The sequence below is a fragment of the Capra hircus genome, chromosome 1 (assembly GCF_001704415.2).
Source record: "Capra hircus breed San Clemente chromosome 1, ASM170441v1, whole genome shotgun sequence".
NCBI lineage: Eukaryota > Metazoa > Chordata > Mammalia > Artiodactyla > Bovidae > Capra > Capra hircus.
The window spans coordinates 135,749,775-135,767,457 of NC_030808.1; the positions used below are offsets into that span (position 1 = coordinate 135,749,775).

At 41.8% G+C, this 17,683-nt stretch overlaps 1 protein-coding gene and 1 pseudogene across 2 annotated transcripts in view; one reads left to right on the plus strand and one right to left on the minus strand.

Annotated features, from left to right (window-relative positions):
* LOC102176734 overlaps positions 1–12,028 on the plus strand; it is a 134,058-nt pseudogene extending 122,030 nt beyond the window's left edge.
* TMEM108 (transmembrane protein 108) overlaps positions 1–17,683 on the minus strand; it is a 422,004-nt gene that overhangs the window by 168,543 nt on the left and 235,778 nt on the right. The gene's annotated exons all lie outside the window — the stretch shown is intronic.

Sequence of the window (17,683 nt, forward strand, 5' to 3'; positions counted from 1 at the left end):
GATGAGCATAAGGTTGATGCAGTAATTTTCCCTTCTCATGTTATCCTTTCCTGACTTTTGCATTAAATGTATAGTAATCTCGATCTACTGACATTTACTGTGCTTACTGATATTTATACTCATTTCTACCTTTTCCTATTCATCCAGCTTCTCCATGCCCACTTTTTATTGCCTTTTTCTAGTTACAACAGTGTTTTTTTTTTGTTGTTGTTCTGTTTGTTTGGACCATGTGTGTATGCATGCTCAGTCATGTCTGATTCTTTGCAACCCCATAGATCTGTAGCCTAATAGGCTCCTCTGTCCAAGGGATTTCCCAGGCAGGAATACTGGAGTGGTTTGCCATTTCCTACTCCAGGGGATCTTCCCAACCCAGGGATCTAACCCACGTCTCCTGCATTGCAGGTGGATTATTTACTGCTGAACCACTGGGGATTCCTATTTCTATTCTTTTAGTGGGGTTCTTAAAAGTTTGCCATGCCTATTTACCTTGACAATGCCTAAGTTAACTGATGTATTTTCCTTCCTCTCAAACATGGCAAGGGAGTTAGAAGACTTTGATTTTGTTCAACTCCTCCCAACTCAAATGCTACTGTTGTCCAGCATATTTTTTTAGTTTTGTTTTCATTTGACCTGACAAATTAAACATTATACTGTTTAATGGGACTTCCCAGGTGCCGCTAGTGGTAAAGACCTTGCCTGTCAATGCAGGAGCTGCAAGAGACCCGGGTTCAATCCCTGGGTCAGAAAGATCCCCTGGAGGAGGCCAAGGCAAGCCATTCCACTGTTCTTGTCTGGAGAATCCCATGGACAGAGGAGCCTGGCGGGCTACAGAGTCAGACATGACTGAAGAGACCTAGTGTGCACACATAATGTTTAATACAGAATATTGTTTGCCAATTTCTTTGGTGACTATTCCTTTTTACATTTAAAACCTTTCTTCTGGGAAAATTTTCTTCTTCCTGAAGCATGTTTTTTAGAAATTTTGTAAGTGAGAGTATCTGTGAAATACTTTGTTTGGGAACTCATGTACACCCGTGGTGGATTCATGTCAACGTATGGCAAAACCAATACAGTATTGTAAAGTAAAATAAAGTAAAATAAAGTAAAAATAAAAATTAAGAAAAAAAAAATCTGAAAATGTTTTTATTTTGCTCTCATGCTTTAAAGATGGTTTCACTGGATTCGTAATTCTAAGGGGGTAGGAGAGGTGGGCAAATTGAGAAAGTAGCATTGATATATACACACTATCATGTGAAACAGATAACTAGCAGGAAGCTGCTTTATAACACAGAGCACCCCGCCTGGGGCTCTGTAACCACCTAGAGGGGTGGCATAGGAGAGAGGTTCAAGAGGGAGGGGATATATATGTGTATAATTATGACTGATTCAAGTTTATGCACAGTAGAGACCACCACAACATTGTTAAGCAATTATCCTTCATTTTAAAAAAAGATTATCTCATTATGGGCAATACCATTGTTCATATATCCAGGTTTGGTGTTCCTTTTCACTCTTTCTTCAGACTCACAGTACTCCCAGAATCTGAATGTTCACATCTTTCTTATATCCTAGAAAATATTCTGAGAATTTAAGTCTTCAACTATTTCTCCTCTTCATTGTCTCTCTTCTTCCTTCCTGAGCTCCCCCCTTATACCTATTAGGCCCTCTCAAACAACCTTCCATGTCTCAATCACTTTCAAATTTTTCACCTTACTTCTCCGTAACATATTCCAGGTACTTTCTTAAGCTCCATGTTCTAGTACGTTAACTCTTTTAAAAAGATTAAATCTGCTATTTAATCTATCTATGGAGTTTCAAATTCCAGTGATTACATATGCTGTAATTCTGTAAGTTCTAGCTTGTTCTTCCTTCAAATCTAACTGGTCACTTTGAATAGTCTATTATCTCATGATCTCCCTTCAATATATTCTTCTCTCATTTGTTCAAATATTTTTACCTAATCTGACAGTTTTTAGGAAATGGCTGCAACAAAATTTCTACTGCTAAATTGCCCCTCAGAACCCTGATTACCCTCATCAAAAGACTTCACCTTTTCCCTCAAGCCTGGCCAGTCTTTGTGACTTACTTAACAAATAATGCTGTGGAAGTCACACATCAAGTCTCGGGGCTAGTTGAGAAATGTTGATATGGCTGCTGCCTGGCTCTCTCCACAGATGCTCTGGAAACCAGGCATCACGCTGTGAGGAAGCCCAGACCAGGAGGTGAGGCCACATTTGGATGTCCTGGCTGGCAACTCCAGCTAAGGTCTCAGTCACAGCCAGCAGGAACCACCAGAAATGTGAGTGCAAGAGCTTTCTGAGCGCAGCAGCAGCCTGCAGCTGAGGCGCTCCGGCCTTTCAGCTATGGACATTGACAATGTGGAATGGACACAAACCATTTCCCCAGGACCCTGAATTCCTGACCCACAGACTCCACAAGCATAACAAATGGTTGTTTTATGCCACTAAATTCTGTGGTAATTTATTAAATGTTGATAGATAATGAGAAGTCTCTTCTTGTTTAGTTGCTAAGTCGTGTCTGACTCTTTGCACCCCATGGACTGTAGCCTACCTGGTTCCTCTGTCCATGGGATTTCCCAGGCAAGAATACTGGAGTGGGTTGCCATTTCCCTCTCCATGGGATCTTCCCAACCCAGGGATCAAACCCAAGTCTCTAGCATTGGCAGGTGGATTCTTAACCGCTGAGCTACCCTATGAGAATCCTAAATGGTTCATACTCAGTATCTGATAATTCCAACAGCTAAAGTCCTTGGCAGTCTAAACCAAGCTTTCTCCCCCTCCCTTTTCCCTCCCCCATCTCTTTCTGTTCTTCCCTCTCTCTCTGGCTGACTCCCACTATCACAGCTCGCTTCCTTATGTGTTTGAAACTTTTCACTGAGACATGAAAGTTAATCTATAGGTACCCTGAGATCCTTTGGTTGAAGATGCTTTCACACCAAGAGAATTCCCATTTGTTCTGGCTGGCTTCCAGAAGGTGCTATCACTGGAATTACTTTTATTTATATCTCCTTTCAGAGTTACCATAGAATATGTAATGTGGTTTCAAAATCCAAACCACAAGAAAGCAGGACTATGTTTCGAAATTCTCAAGAGAGGCTAATGTTATTATTATTTTTCTTCACTAATAGCTGTAACTGTGACTGATAAGTTTGTTCACTGGCTGCCTTTGTTGCAGGTGGATATTCCCTAGGCACATTCACTCAACCTACAAGTACTCAATAAATATGCTTCATATGTTCCTTTACAGAACGTGGCTCAGGTTCCTTTACATGACGTGTTTGCACCCACAGCACTGCTGCAGCCAGGTTTACAGTTTAGTTTTAAAAATTACCTCTCCAATTACCTCCTTCCCATACCTACTGGGATTAATCAGAAGCTCTATGAGATCAGGCCTATTATCTTTTTCTTTTCTTTAAAACTCACAGTGACTACAAAAGCTCAATACGCACAGGAGATGCTTTTTGTTTTTTCCCTGGCTGTGCTGAGCTATGACTGACATACAAAAATTGTATGTATTTACATCATACACTGTGATGTTTTGATAAAATGTGAAATAACCACCACAGTCAAGTTAATTAACCCATTCATCACCTCAAACAGTTACCTTTTTTACTTGGCGGTGAGATCATTTAAGATCTATTCTCCTAGCAAATTTCAAATATACCAAACATATTTTTGAAGATGACTATTAGCCAATCAACAGAAGCTTGGTAAATGAAAACAGGTGAAATTAAATTGACCACTGGCAAAAGAAATCCTCCTACGGGTAGATTTATGATTCAAAAAGCCTATCAGAAGGGCGGCATGTGTTTCAGTTTTCTATACATATTAGGTCACATCTGAAGAGTTAAATAGCTTAGCTCGTGTTTAATCAGCTGTATCACACGGGATGGACTAGGTGAAAAGACTACATATGCCCTTATGTTTCTTTCTTGGTGAGCTTCTGCCATGAAGTCTGACTCCAGTGTGGAGATCCCATGTCACTCAGATCTTTTTCTTTGTTTTAGGGCAAAAACACCCATCATGTTTAAATTCTAGAATCAGAGAATATTAAGAGTAGGAACAATCTTGTAGAACACTTGATGTTCTTTTTTAAATGTTCTTTTTATAGGTGGATAAACTGAGATTCAGGAATGGGGAAACTGACACTCAGGAACAGATAAACTGAGGCTCACTCAGGACGAGGCAATAACTGACTTTGAGGCTGTATTAGTAGCTGAGCCAGCATTAGAATCCAGCTTTTCTGACCCACAGACCAATGTTTATGTCATAGAACTACCCCTCTTGTTTTATGTGGTATTTGTCAGGTAAGACAGAAACCTCTGCAATAGATTGCTCTACATTCTATGTTTCTATGAACACTGTACACAGACATGGTGTTGGAGACTTCCTAATTTAAGCATCATTTCACAGATGGGTGATCAGAGGCTCAGAGAGGTCTCCCTATCCACTCAAACGCCACAGCTCCTTGATCCTTCCGTCTTCTGTTTCTCTATCTTTCATCATAATCTCAACTCTCTTCCTCTTGATTTTACTTTCCATTTCTCCACAGAAACATGAAATTCCTGCTTATGAAACAAGATTTCCTTATATACTATTCTGAGAAAAAACAGAACTTACATCAGAAAAAACTAAAAGGAAAGTATCTGCTGGATCCCAATGTGAACTTTAAGTTAAAGCATCATAAACTGTGTTTAAAACAGTATTTTTCCTTCCTATCCCATTGCTAAAATCTTCTTTCAGCCCTTTACAAGAGAGTCATATAATTCCAGAAGGATATTAACACAGTTTGCATATGAATGGTGCCCCTACCGCTATGCACTTCACAGCCTGAATAACCTTAGCTAATGGCCCTGTTTCCATTCATCTCACATACCCAGACTTTTTCAGCTTTTTTAATACTACCATAACAGGGAGCTGAAATGAATCATGTTTTACTTTCCTTTCATCCTTCTCAATCTGTGAAAAGCAATATTTACTCCCAAGAGGCTATCAAAACCTGAAATTAATGTGGTTCTGGTCACTCACTCATTTATTTCAAGGGCACTCACATCAACAGATGATGGCAGTGATGGTAACAGTATTCCATAATAGAAAACTGCTATGAAACAATGCTGCTGGAGTTATATAGCAACAGGGGTTAGAATGAATTATTTCTCAAAACCATGCTTATGGCCTTTATTTTACTCAATATTACAGGCTGTCAGAAGACTTGAGTGCTTGACAGGTTGTCTTGTTTCCTTAGTTAACTTTCCACCTCGAGTTTTAAGTGTAGAGCCAGAAACAGAGGTGCCTAGTTGGCTACCCAAGATTCATATTTCCCTCCCACAGTGTATACTGGTTTCTGGGAAGTGGCTGCAAGCATTTTCTAGTCCCCTTGCATCTAGATGGGGCCATATGACTAAATCAAACTACTGGGACAGGAACAGAAATTCATGTGTATTACCTCTACTCTGAGGAGGACATGTAGACAATATCTATTTCCCATCTGTGATGGTCCTGGAGGCCACCAAGTGAAGATAATGGGATCATGAGATGGAAAAAACTGGGCTCCTGATCAAAGCTTGGAGGAAAGCCATCCAACCAGAAACATCTACTTGGGAACTTCAGGTAAGCGAAAGACAAATCTTTGCTGGGCTAGGTCATTATGATCTTGGAGTTGTTTGTTACAGCAAACAACCTACACTGATTAAAACAATAACTATTGGTTGGTTGGTTTGATTGTATAAAATTCCTTTAAAGAGAAGGGACCCTGTCTTCATTAGGTTATATCCTCTGCAATGCCATCATAACAAGTGCTTAGTGATGTCGAAGAAAATTTGTTCTGAGGAAGGGTAACTTTCATCTGACTCTCTCAGGGGGCATAAGATTTTTAATATTTTGTTTGCCTTTTAATGGGAAAGGAGTATGTCAAGGCTGTATAGTCACCCTGCTTATTTAACTTAAATACAGTACACCATGCGAAATGCTAGTCTGAATGAAGCACAAGCTGGAATCAATTGCCGGGAGAAATATCAATAACCTCAGATATGCAGATGACACCACCTTTATGGCAGAAAGTGAAGAGGGACTAAACAGCCTCTTGATGAAAGTGAAAGAGGAGATTGAAAAAGCTGGCTTAAAATTCAACATTCAAAAAACAAAGATCATGGCATCCGGTCTCATCACTTCATGACAAATAGATGGGGAAACAATGGAAACAGTGACAGATTTTATTTTCTTGGGTACCAAAAATCACTGCAGATGGTGACTGCAGTCTTGAAATTAAAAGACACTTGCTCCTTGGAAGAAAAGCTATGACCAACCCAGACAGTGTATTAAAAAGTAAATGCATGACTTTGCCAACAAAGGTCCATCTGGTCAAAGCTCTGGTTTCTCCAGTAGTCATATGGATGTGAGAGCTGGACCATAAAGAAAGCTGAGCACTGAAGAATTGATTTTGAACTGTGGTGTTAGAGAAGATTCTTGAGAGTTCCTTGGACTGCAAGATCATCAAACCAGTCAATCCTAAAGGAAATCAGTCCTGAATATTCATTGGAAGGACTGAGCTGAAGTTGAATCTCCAATACTTTGGCCACCTGATGCAAAGAACTGACTCATTGGAAAAGACCATGATGTTGGGAAAGATTGAAGGCAGAAGGAGAAGGTGATGACAGAGGATGAGATGGTTGGACGGCATTACCAACTCGATGGACATTAGCTTGGACATTAGCTTAAACAAGCTCTGGGAATTGGTGATGGACAGGGAAGCCTAGTGTGCTGCAGTCCATCGGGTCGCAAAGAGTTGGACACGACTGAATGACTGAACTTGCCTTTTAAGGAATGCATCCAGGATCTAGCACAGTGCCTGGCTACCTGACTATTAATCTCTTTCAGTGCCTGTTTGAGTCACAGAATGGCTGGCTATGGACTAAGATCCTAGGGAACCTCACTGACCCACGCTCCGGGTATGCCAGCATAAGTATACAAGTCAGACTAAGTAAAAGTAAAACAAACAAACAAAATCCAAGGGATTCTTATTGCAGTGATACACTATTTTAGGCAACTGGTTCAATACAAAAGAATTATGATTTGTGAGATGAGAGAAGAAGAAAAAAAGTAGGGGACAAATTAGAGTTGAGAGAATAGAGAATTTTTTTAAAGCCACTTCACCCCTACAGGTAGAGATAATAATGAAGATCTGATAGCTCAAGGAAGCATACTTTTTGAAGTTTAAAAATACACATTTAAAAAAATGCATATAACTACTGTCCTACACCATATACAAGAATCAACTCAAAATAAAGACTTGAACATAAGACATGAAATCATCAAACTCCTCGAAGAAAACATAGGGAACAAGATTTTTGACACCAGTCTTGGAAATGACTTTTTAAAATTATCTGGACCAAAAGTGAAGGTAATAAAAGCAAAAATAAACAAGTAGGACTAGATCAAACCAAAAAAAGCTTCTGCACAGTAAAGAAAACCACAACAAAATGAAAAGGCAGTCTACCAAATGGGAGAAAATATCTGCAAATCATATATATCTAATAAGGGGTTAATATTCAAAATATATAAAGAATTCAATTATTAATAACTCCATAGCAAAAAACAAATGAAACGAAAAATAAAGACAACACCAAGCAATCTGAGTAAAACAGGCAGAGGAAAAGAAACGGAGAGGAATTGAACAGACATTTTTTCAAAGAACTACAAATGGTCAGGAGATACATGAAAAGATGTCCAGCAGGTACATGAAAAGATGGTCAACATTACTAATCATCAGGGAAATGCAAATCAAAACCACAGGAAGATATCACTCACACCAATTAGAATATGTGAATGTAAAAGTTGCTTAGCTGCATCCGACTCTTTGTGACCTCATGGACTGTACAGTCCATGGAATTCTCTAGGCTAGAAAACTGGAGTGGGTAGCCTTTCCCTTCTCCAGGGGATCTTCCCAACCCAGGGATTGGACCCACGTCTCCTACACTGCAGGTGGATTCTTTACCAGCTGAGCCACAAGGGAAGGCCAAGCATACTGGAGCAGGTATCCTATCCCTTCTCCAGCGTATCCTCCCAACCCAGGAATCGAACCGGGGTCTCCTGCATTGCAGGTGGATTCTGTACCAGCTGAGCTACCAGGGAAGCATGGCTATCATCAAAAACACAAGAAAGAACAAGTACTGGTTAGGATATGGGGAAAAGGGAACCCTCGGGCATTGTTGGTGAGGATGTAAGTACTGGTGCAGCCACTGTGGAAAACAGAATGGAGGCTCCTCAGAGAATTAAAAACAGAACTACCATATGATCCAGCAATCCCACTCCTGGGCATATCCAAGGGAAATAAAGTCAGGACCTCAAGGAGAAACCTGCATTGCCACGTTCATTGCAGCATTACTGACAAAGATGAACTGTGAATAGCATTATTCATGATAATACTATGGTGTGTGAACCACAAATTGGCACTGGCTATGGGTGCTTGCCATCTATCTCCACAAGGATTAAATCATGTACTGTGGCAACTGCTCACCTCCAATACTTCCTAAAGGAGTTCAGGAGGGTGGAGAGCAAAAATGAGGCACTCTGTGCTCTGGGAAAACTGGCAGGACAGGTCTTCAGATAGTTAGATATTCTCAGGTGCTGATTTTATGAGCTCAAGTTTTTGTATCTCCTCATATCTAAAACAGCACTAAATCCTTCAGGGTGATGACTGTTTCCCGTGACTAGCAGAAGCTTCACAAGACCAGCAGAAACTTTCTAAAAAATGTGTTTGGTTGCATGTACTTGCCCTTTACCAAAATCACATATATACTGTCCTTCCCCCTTACCTCTCTGCAGCAGTTTCTCAGAGCTATTTGACGTGCTGGCTCCTGGGCTGCAGTCCTCATATTGCCCCAAATAAAACTTAACTTGCAACTCTTACATTGTGCAGGTTTTAAAGTCAATGGGTGGTAATCATTTTGGAATATGTAAGCATGTCAAATTAACACATTGTACACCTTAAACTTACATACACAGTTATATGTGAATTATATCTTAATAAAGTTGGGAGAATATATACAACTGCATTTTTGATAAATAAAAATTTCTTTTCTTTTTAAAAAGTTTCCTACTGTACACATATCACTTTGCTATACTATTCAAAGAATTTAAAAACTGGAAATAGAATTGCCAATCGACCCAGCAATACCACTGCTGGGTATACACCGAGGAAACCAGAATTGAAAGAGTCACGTGTACCCCAATGTTCATCGCAGCACTGTTTACAATAGCTAGGACATGGAAGCAACCTACATGTCCATAGGCAGACAAATGGATAAGAAAGTTATGGTACATATACACAAGGAGTATTACTCAGCTATTAAAAAGAACACATTTGAATCAGTTCTAATGAGGCAGCTGAAACTGAAGCCTATTATACAGAGCGAAGTAAGTCAGAAAGAAAAACACCAATACAGTATATTGACGCATACATATGGAATTTAGGAAGATGGTAACGACAACCCCGTACGCAAGACAGCAAAAGAGGCATAGATATAAAGAACAGACTTTAGGCCTCTGTGGGAGAAGGCGAGGGTGGGATGATTTGAGAGAATAGCATTGAAACATGTATATTACCATATATGGAACAGATGACCAGTCCAAGGTCAATGCATGAATCAGGGCACTCAAAGCTGGTGCACTGGGACAACTCAGAGGGATGCGATGGGGAGAGAGGTGGTAGGGGAGTTTGAGATGGGGGACACATGTACACCCATGGCTGATTCATATCAATGTATGGCAAAAACCACCACAATGTTGTAAATTAATCCTCCAATTAAAATAAATTAATTCATTAAAAAATTTTAAATATCGTTGTTCCTTAATGTGGAGAAAATCAATCACTACAAAATTAATTTAAAATGATGGTGCTTCCTACAACTGTGTTCCTGGTCAGATAAACACACTTCTGAAATGTCATCAGTTATAGAATAAAGATGATCAGGGTTATTTTAGTGGCATCTAGGTAGCCATGGCAATGATGAAGCATCTATAGTTGATGTCACTGTTGTAGGAGTCTCCAAAGAACCTGAAAACTCATCACTAACGTCTGGCTATTTTGTTGATTATGTTTTATTGATATAAATAATTTGGTAAAATGAGCAGATACATAGTGTTTTGACTTTTGGACTCAACAAATGTAATGCACTTTGTTATTAAATCAGCAGCCTAGTGCCCACTTGATTCACTTTAGGCCTTTTATTTTCTTCTTCCATTTCTTAGAGCCTCTTTGGCTTTTGATACACTCACTACCTCAAAACTCCTGTTGAAATTCACCCTAACAGTCCACTTGTGCAGTTAGTAAGTGGACAGGCCTAATAACTAAACAATAGAATTTTGCAAGATACTTGCAAATTAATGGGATTTTCACAGTAGCATTGCTGGGCTTTTGGGAACTTTTACTTATGAAAATTGTATTAAATAGCAAATAAAATATAATGACTTTAAACTGTCCACATCATTATGACTGCAACTGCAGGATTAGGGGTTGTTTAAAAAAACTTCTTCATCCTCTCAATTCTAATTTTCTATCTCCTATTTTTCTTCTTCTTTCTCATCTCTTTTCCTAGCCTGAATTCATTTCCTCATATCTTCATAATAACTCCAATTCCTTGTACTCTGCTATCTGCATTTCGTCATTCTTTATTACTCTGGGATTCTAAGCTTCTTTACAATATTTTTATCATCTGCCTTCTCCTCACTGGATGGTATCATCCTTCCTCTGGGGAAACAAAAGGCAGAACTGATTATTTCACTGGTCCTGCAACCGTATCTTATATTTCTTCTCCTGAAATATATAAATGCTGAAGGAAAAAGAGCTATGTTGGATGGGCTTGGTGGTGACGCACGGTAGCCTCTCAGCAATGAATTAGTGAGGATATGAAAGAAGAGCCAAGACCCAGCAGGAGGTGGAGCTGGAAAAAGCCAAGCAGCTACAGACAGTGTTGCTATTGACAACATGGACATGTCATATCTGGCCTTACCCTGGACAGGCCACGAGAGCTCAGCTGTGAAATTTAGGAACACCCAGAGATCCCAGGCCAAGTTGGTTTTCCTCTCACAGTGCTGGCTTACCAGTCTGTCTGGGCAGGCCCTCAGTGCTGAGAACTTATGGAAAATAGAATCCAGTTCCCTAGGGGAAGATGCTGACGGGAGCTCAGAGGACGAGGAGCCTGCAGGTGAGGCCCTCAGGACAGCAGCAGGGCAGCGGGGGCCGATGCTGCAGTAGACTCAGGAGGTGGCAGCGGAATGCCAGTTCACATCCTTCATGCTCAGAGTATTCCCTACTCTGGTTTTCCCCATACAGCCCCTTCAGAGCTCGTCTACACTCAACCACAATGTGAGAGAAACTGTTTAAGGGCTAACATTCCCTGCCCTTAGCTGCTCTGATGTAGCCCAATGCTGCTGCTAAATCACTAAGTCATGCCTGACTCTTTGTGACCTTATGGAGCCCACCAGGCTCCTCTGTCCATGGGATTCTCCAGGCAAGAAAACTAGAGTGGGTTGCTATGCCTTCCTCTAGCTGATCTTCCTGACCCAAGGATGGAATCCATGTCTACTGCAGCTCCTGCACTGCTGTCCGATTCTTTACCGCTGAGCCACAGGGACGCTTTACCGTCTGAGCCATGCTATGAAGACCTACAGGGGAAGCCCAATGCAGCCCAATAGCTTGCCACATTTACTCACTTCTTGAGCCCCTTGTCATTCTTCAGTGCACAGTGGGGCTGTCCCATTACAGGCTCCTCCTCTTGTCACATCAGCTGGAATGAGGCTTACGTGCCATGACTAGAATATCAGGCTCAACCCAAATTGTTCATGTTTCACTCGGCACCGCACGGGAGATGTCATGTCACTGCAATGCACTCTTTCTATAAAACATTTTCACCTCGGTCCTCCCAGGTCCAGCTGGTACCCAGAATGAACGACTGGATGACGAGGAGGAAGACCTGCAGCACCCTGAAATACCTGTCATCAGCTCGTAGCCCTAACAGCAACTACACAAGGAAGGGTGCAGTATCCTTTGAGGGCTGGATGAAGACACATCTCAGTCAAGAAACAATTAAGTGAACGTATTTGGGAGCCAGATTTCTTTTCCCATCCTTTTTCTCAGTTGTTGTTAATAATCTAAGACTTCTAAAAATACAGCCATAAGGATGGCACACGCAGAGTTTGCTAACTAAGAAATAATGAGGCTAAGTGAACTCCAGATTCATTGGCTTATGAAAGGAATGGCCCACAGCCTTGATGGGTTACAACATTTATTTTCCCAAATATAATCTAGCCAATATCTGGGAGCTAGTATCTTTACCCTGCAACTGTTTATTTTATTTCTTTAAACAGACTAGGGGCAGAGGATGGGTGACAAAAAGACCAACTACCAAATCTGCTAAAACAAAATGAGGCATATTGCAAGGGAAAGGCTGGAGGAGTTCATCGATTCAAGTTGAAAAACTCCAAGAAGAAAACACACAATCAGATGGCACAACTGTCCTCAGTGAGTTGTACAGTATTCCTAGTACAATGACTGTGGCTTAGATAAAACATGAGAGACTGTGGGTAAGATATAGGACTTGGAGCAAGAAAAGACCTGGGTTCAAGTTGTAGGACCTCGTAGGATCTTAACTACAACACTTAGCTTCTTTGGGTTTCCTTTTTTTTTTATTTTGTCATAATGTGATAAAAATCATGCCCATCAACAGGGTTGTCAGGATGATGAAAGGCACACCAGATGAGAAAACACTTTGCGAAGTACAAATGGCTGGTTTTCACTGATCTCCTTCGGTTGCAGTGCTGGTCTCAGGGACTAATCACTGCCTTGCTCCAAGTCTGGAGCCACTAAAACACACACAGTTCAGTTCAGTTCAGTCGCTCAGTCGTGTCCGACTCTTTGTGACCCCATGAGTCGCAGCACGCCAGGCCTCCCTGTCCATCACCAACTCCCGGAGTTCACTCAGACTCACATCCATCGAGTCCGTGATGCCATCCAGCCCTCTCATCCTCGGTTGTCCCCTTGTCCCCCCTGCCTCCAATCCCTCTCAGCATCAGAGTCTTTTCCAATGAATCAACACTTCGCATGAGGTGGCCAAAGTACTGGAGTTTCAGCTTTAGCATCATTCCTTCCAAAGAAATCCCAGGGTTGGTCTCCTTCAGAATGGACTGGTTGGATCTCCTTGCAGTCCAAGGGACTCTCAAGAGTCTTCTCCAACACCACAGTTCAAAAGCATCAATTCTTTGGCGCTCAGCCTTCTTCACAGTCCAACTCTCACATCCATACATGACCACAGGAAAAACCATAGCCTTGACTAGACGGACCTTAGTCGGCAAAGTAATGTCTCTGCTTTTGAATATACTATCTAGGTTGGACACAGAGGGCTTAGAAATTGAATCAAAATGTCATCTTCATTACTATTAAGCTGGACTTAAGAACATGGCTTGACCTGTGCCTTATTATAGTCTGAAACGTACTATTTTCTTTTTATCTTCCATACTTGTCTTCTTGATTATATTATTAAAGCTTCTGGATAGTAGACTATGTCTTATATATCTCTGTCTTCACAGAATTTTTCCCAGAACCATACATACAGCTGGCACTCTGTCCGATCATGATGAACCCACGTTTGTACTCTAGGTTTCTCTCGAAGCCTCTCTCTCTACTGGCCTGGAGCTCATGGAAGGAAATGTGTACATTCCTAGTGCCTAGCACAATGCCTGGTCCTTTATGAAAGTGAACTGAAAGATAATGAAAATAGGAGGATATCAAATGATCCACCTACGGGTTGTAGAGAGGGGCTTAAAGTAGGGATGTCTAATACAAATTCCATTCTTGGTAGCTCATTCATTTGTGAAGAGCTCTACCTGCAAATTGTTTATGACTTAAGAATTTCTCTGAGATAGTTTTCCACAAGACAAACTTTAGTGTTTGTCTACTCATCAGGCCCCTTGCCTATCTGGGCATCTGTGCTCTGTGTATCTCAATTAGCACTCGGTAACTAACTTAGATCTATGATAGAAGCCTGTGACATCTGATGTTTCACAGTACAACACTCACCCTTGTTCTCCTAAGGGATGCATGCACCATGAAAGTTTCCTTTGGGACTGCTGGTGGAGTCAGCTCATGGCATGATACCCAGGCCACCCAGACAAGTGTAAGAAAGCTGTGAGAAATAGCATGTCTGCCCCTGCATCATTAAGCTCCTCAGGGACTGAGGGAGACACAGTGCTGCCCGGCCTGGACTACAGCAGAGGTCAGGATGAGATGTACACAGAGGGGCTGCGGATCTCAAAACATGCTTCGCGAGAGGGATGTTCAGGACCTGCAGAGGATCTGAGGAAGAAGCCTTCCTGGACAGAAACTCTCAATGCCTCTGTGGCTCACCCTGTCAGAGCCACACAAGCAGGTTGCTCCAGGGTCAGGCCCTCTGCTCTGAGTGATGCTCTCTGTGTTTTCTAAGCCCTGAGCCTGATGCCACCACTGCAAGAGAGGCTCCAATGTGTGCTTCGATTCATCCCTGGACTATACAGTCTCTGTAGGCACTGTGAAAATCTCTGATCTTGCCCTTCCTCTAAAACAACTCAAAATAAAACCACTTTACTTAGAGGGATTTACCAACTACTACCTCTTAGCATGATGCCCGGAGATGGGTGGGCTAGAGGCACGGTCATCTATCATGGCCAAGGCCATGGTGCTCTGCCTCAGTGCATCCTGCCCACCAGGCTCTGCACCACGGGGCAGATGGAGGGCAGGAAGGGCAGAGGAACGTCAAAACCAACACTGAGGTGTCAGTAATACATCCTTGTGCAGCCACAGGCACATCTAGTGCTTGAAATGCTGCTAGTGGCTGAGGAACTGAGTTTTAAAATTTTATTCATTTTTAACTAAACTTAAAAACTGATATCAAATTCAAGTGCTAGAAAAAAATTTATGTGAATCTAATTATTCAACTATATGTTTTATGAAATCTAAGTGCCAATCAAGTATTTCTGATAAAAATTCAATGTCCAAATTGAGATGTGGTATAAGTGCAATTTCACCTATTTCTACCCATTTTTTCTAATATGGCTATTGGAAAATATTAAATTGTGGCCTGCATTCTTTATGTCTATCAGACAGTGATACTCTAGACCATAATTCCAACCCTTTCTATATCCCTTTCTGACAATGTGAACCACCCAAAAACCTGCCCATTGGTCCTCTGTCTGGTTCATTCTATTTTAATGTTGCTTTAAAAATTTTTTTTCTATTGAAGGGTAATAGCTTTACAGAATTTTGCTATTGTCTGTCAAACCTCAACATGAATCAGCCATAGGTATACATATATTCCCTCCCTTTTGAAACTCCCTCCTACCTCACCCCCATCGTACCCCTCTAGGTTGACACAGAGGCCCTGTTTGAGTCTCCTGAGCCATATAGCAAATTCCTGTGGGCTATCTATTTTACATATGGTAATGTAAGTTTCCATTGTATTCTTTCCATACATCTCACCCTCTTCCCATGTCCATAAGTCTATTCTCTATGTCTGTTTCTCCACTGTTGCCCTGTAAATAAATTCTTCAGTACCATTTTTCTAGATTCCATATATTTGCGTTGCTGCTGCTGCTGCTGTTAAGCCACTTCAGTTAGAATACAGTATTTATCTTTTTCTTTCTGACTCACCTTCACTCTGTATAATCGGTTCTAGGTTCATCCACCCCATTTGAACTGACTCAAATGTGTTCCTTTTTCTGGCTGAGTAATATTCCATTTTGTATATATAACACAACTTCTTCATCCATTCTTTTGCTGGGGGATTTCCATGAGCCAGGCGCTATTCAATGCTGGGAACACAGTATGTTGGCTCACGGCTGACATTCCAAGAGGAGATGTAGGGAATGCAGAAAAAAGGGCAAAGAAAAATGTCAGACAGCCCCGTGTGCTAGCAGAACTTAAACCAAGGCAATGTCATGGACAGAGGCTGGGTGGGGAGGAAGCTGCTGGGCTGAGGTCAAGGGGCCAATCCTGAGCAGCAGGGAGCCAGGCACACCAGGTTGTTGGAATACTTGAGAAAGGAAGAGAAAAGCAGTGAGACAGGGGCTGAAGGGAAGAGGGAAGGTGGAGGGTGGTGGAAGGACCGCCTGCAGGGAGCCCTGCTCCTGGCTCTGGGGACCCATGTTTGTGCCTCTGCCCTCACATCAACTTATCCTTTCAGGACAGAATCAGTTTCTTCATCTGTTAGATAAGAGTGGCAATTACTAAAGGATCTTCCATTCAGCTCTGAAACTATCTGACTCTTCCGTATATTCCAGGGAATAAAATCCTGTCATGGAAAATGAAAGAAAGAGGAAGCGAGTGGAAAAATCCTGACCATTAATCTCTTTCAATATTTAGCAACTGCTTATCTGATGCCTCCTCTTTCGCTTCCTCTCCTCTTTCCTTTTTTTTTTAAGAAAATGAAATTTATTTGATATAAAGTCTACACATTCTCGTGTAACATCAGAAGGTAAATCTCTCAATTCCCTGCTATACACACAAGAATGTTTTTCTCACAAGAACAGTTAGGTGTCCTGTATAAAGACTTCCTTCCTTCCTTAATAATTATACTATAAATCCCTCCGAAGTTTATAAATAATTCCTAAGTTTTGGAACTTTTTATTTTTGAAGTACCCATTGATTGGGGGAATCTGGATTCCCGGACTGGCAGTGATGTGCTGAAGTTCCACCTATGGCGAAGAACTCCCAAGGAGACCACATCTGAAAGAGCCACATCTTCAGGGAAAGATGAAAACACCTGGCCTCCTCATTTATCATCCCAAGTTAATAATGCACAGGAGACACCCACGGGGCCACGTCCGGGGGGATTTCAATTACATCTCTAACCACAGATACTTTCATCACCAGTCCTTCTCCAGTCACCTCTGGCGCTCAGCTGGGACTCCAGACAGGCTCTCAAAGAAGGAGACTTAGGAAGGGGACTCATAGGGGAAAGGATGGAGATGTAATAGCTTGGACTTGTAACACAGTATATGAGAATGAGAACAGGTCCAGAGATAAAAGAGAGATGAGTTTCACTTTTAAGTCCAGAGAAATGGGATAAGTGGGGGAAGGGATGGTAACAATGGTGGAAATAATTATGACTCAACGTTTTTGGCTCTGCTCCAAGTACTTAGATGAGACCCCATGTGTTCAGACAAGGAAGTTGCCCAGACACTCAGGTTTCTTGCAGGCTGGCACTCCTCCAACCTCCTAGTGGCCTCCAGGCCTGAGCTGGGGTCTTAATAATCACCACCCCTGTTCAAGTGCCCTGACTGAGAGCTTCCAACTGTCTCCACCTATCACCTTCCTATACATCTTCCACTGCAACCCTGGATGCTGGGGCATAACCCAGCAGAGACTTGGGGCACAATACTTGGTCCCCCATCCAGGTGACATCTGGACTCTGGCTTTGGGGGAAGGTGGTTACGCTCTCATTTCTTCACCTAACCAAGGAATTTCAAAGTAAACTGTAGCATCTTTTCATCTCAGAGGGTTCCAGGCTCTCTCTCAAGCCATATTATAATTAGCAGACCCTGCAGCTGCCAGCACAGAGCCTGGGCTCTGCCCTGTGGGAGACAGTTGTCTGAGAGAATATCCCAGGGAAATCTTTAAAGCCCTTATGCTCAGT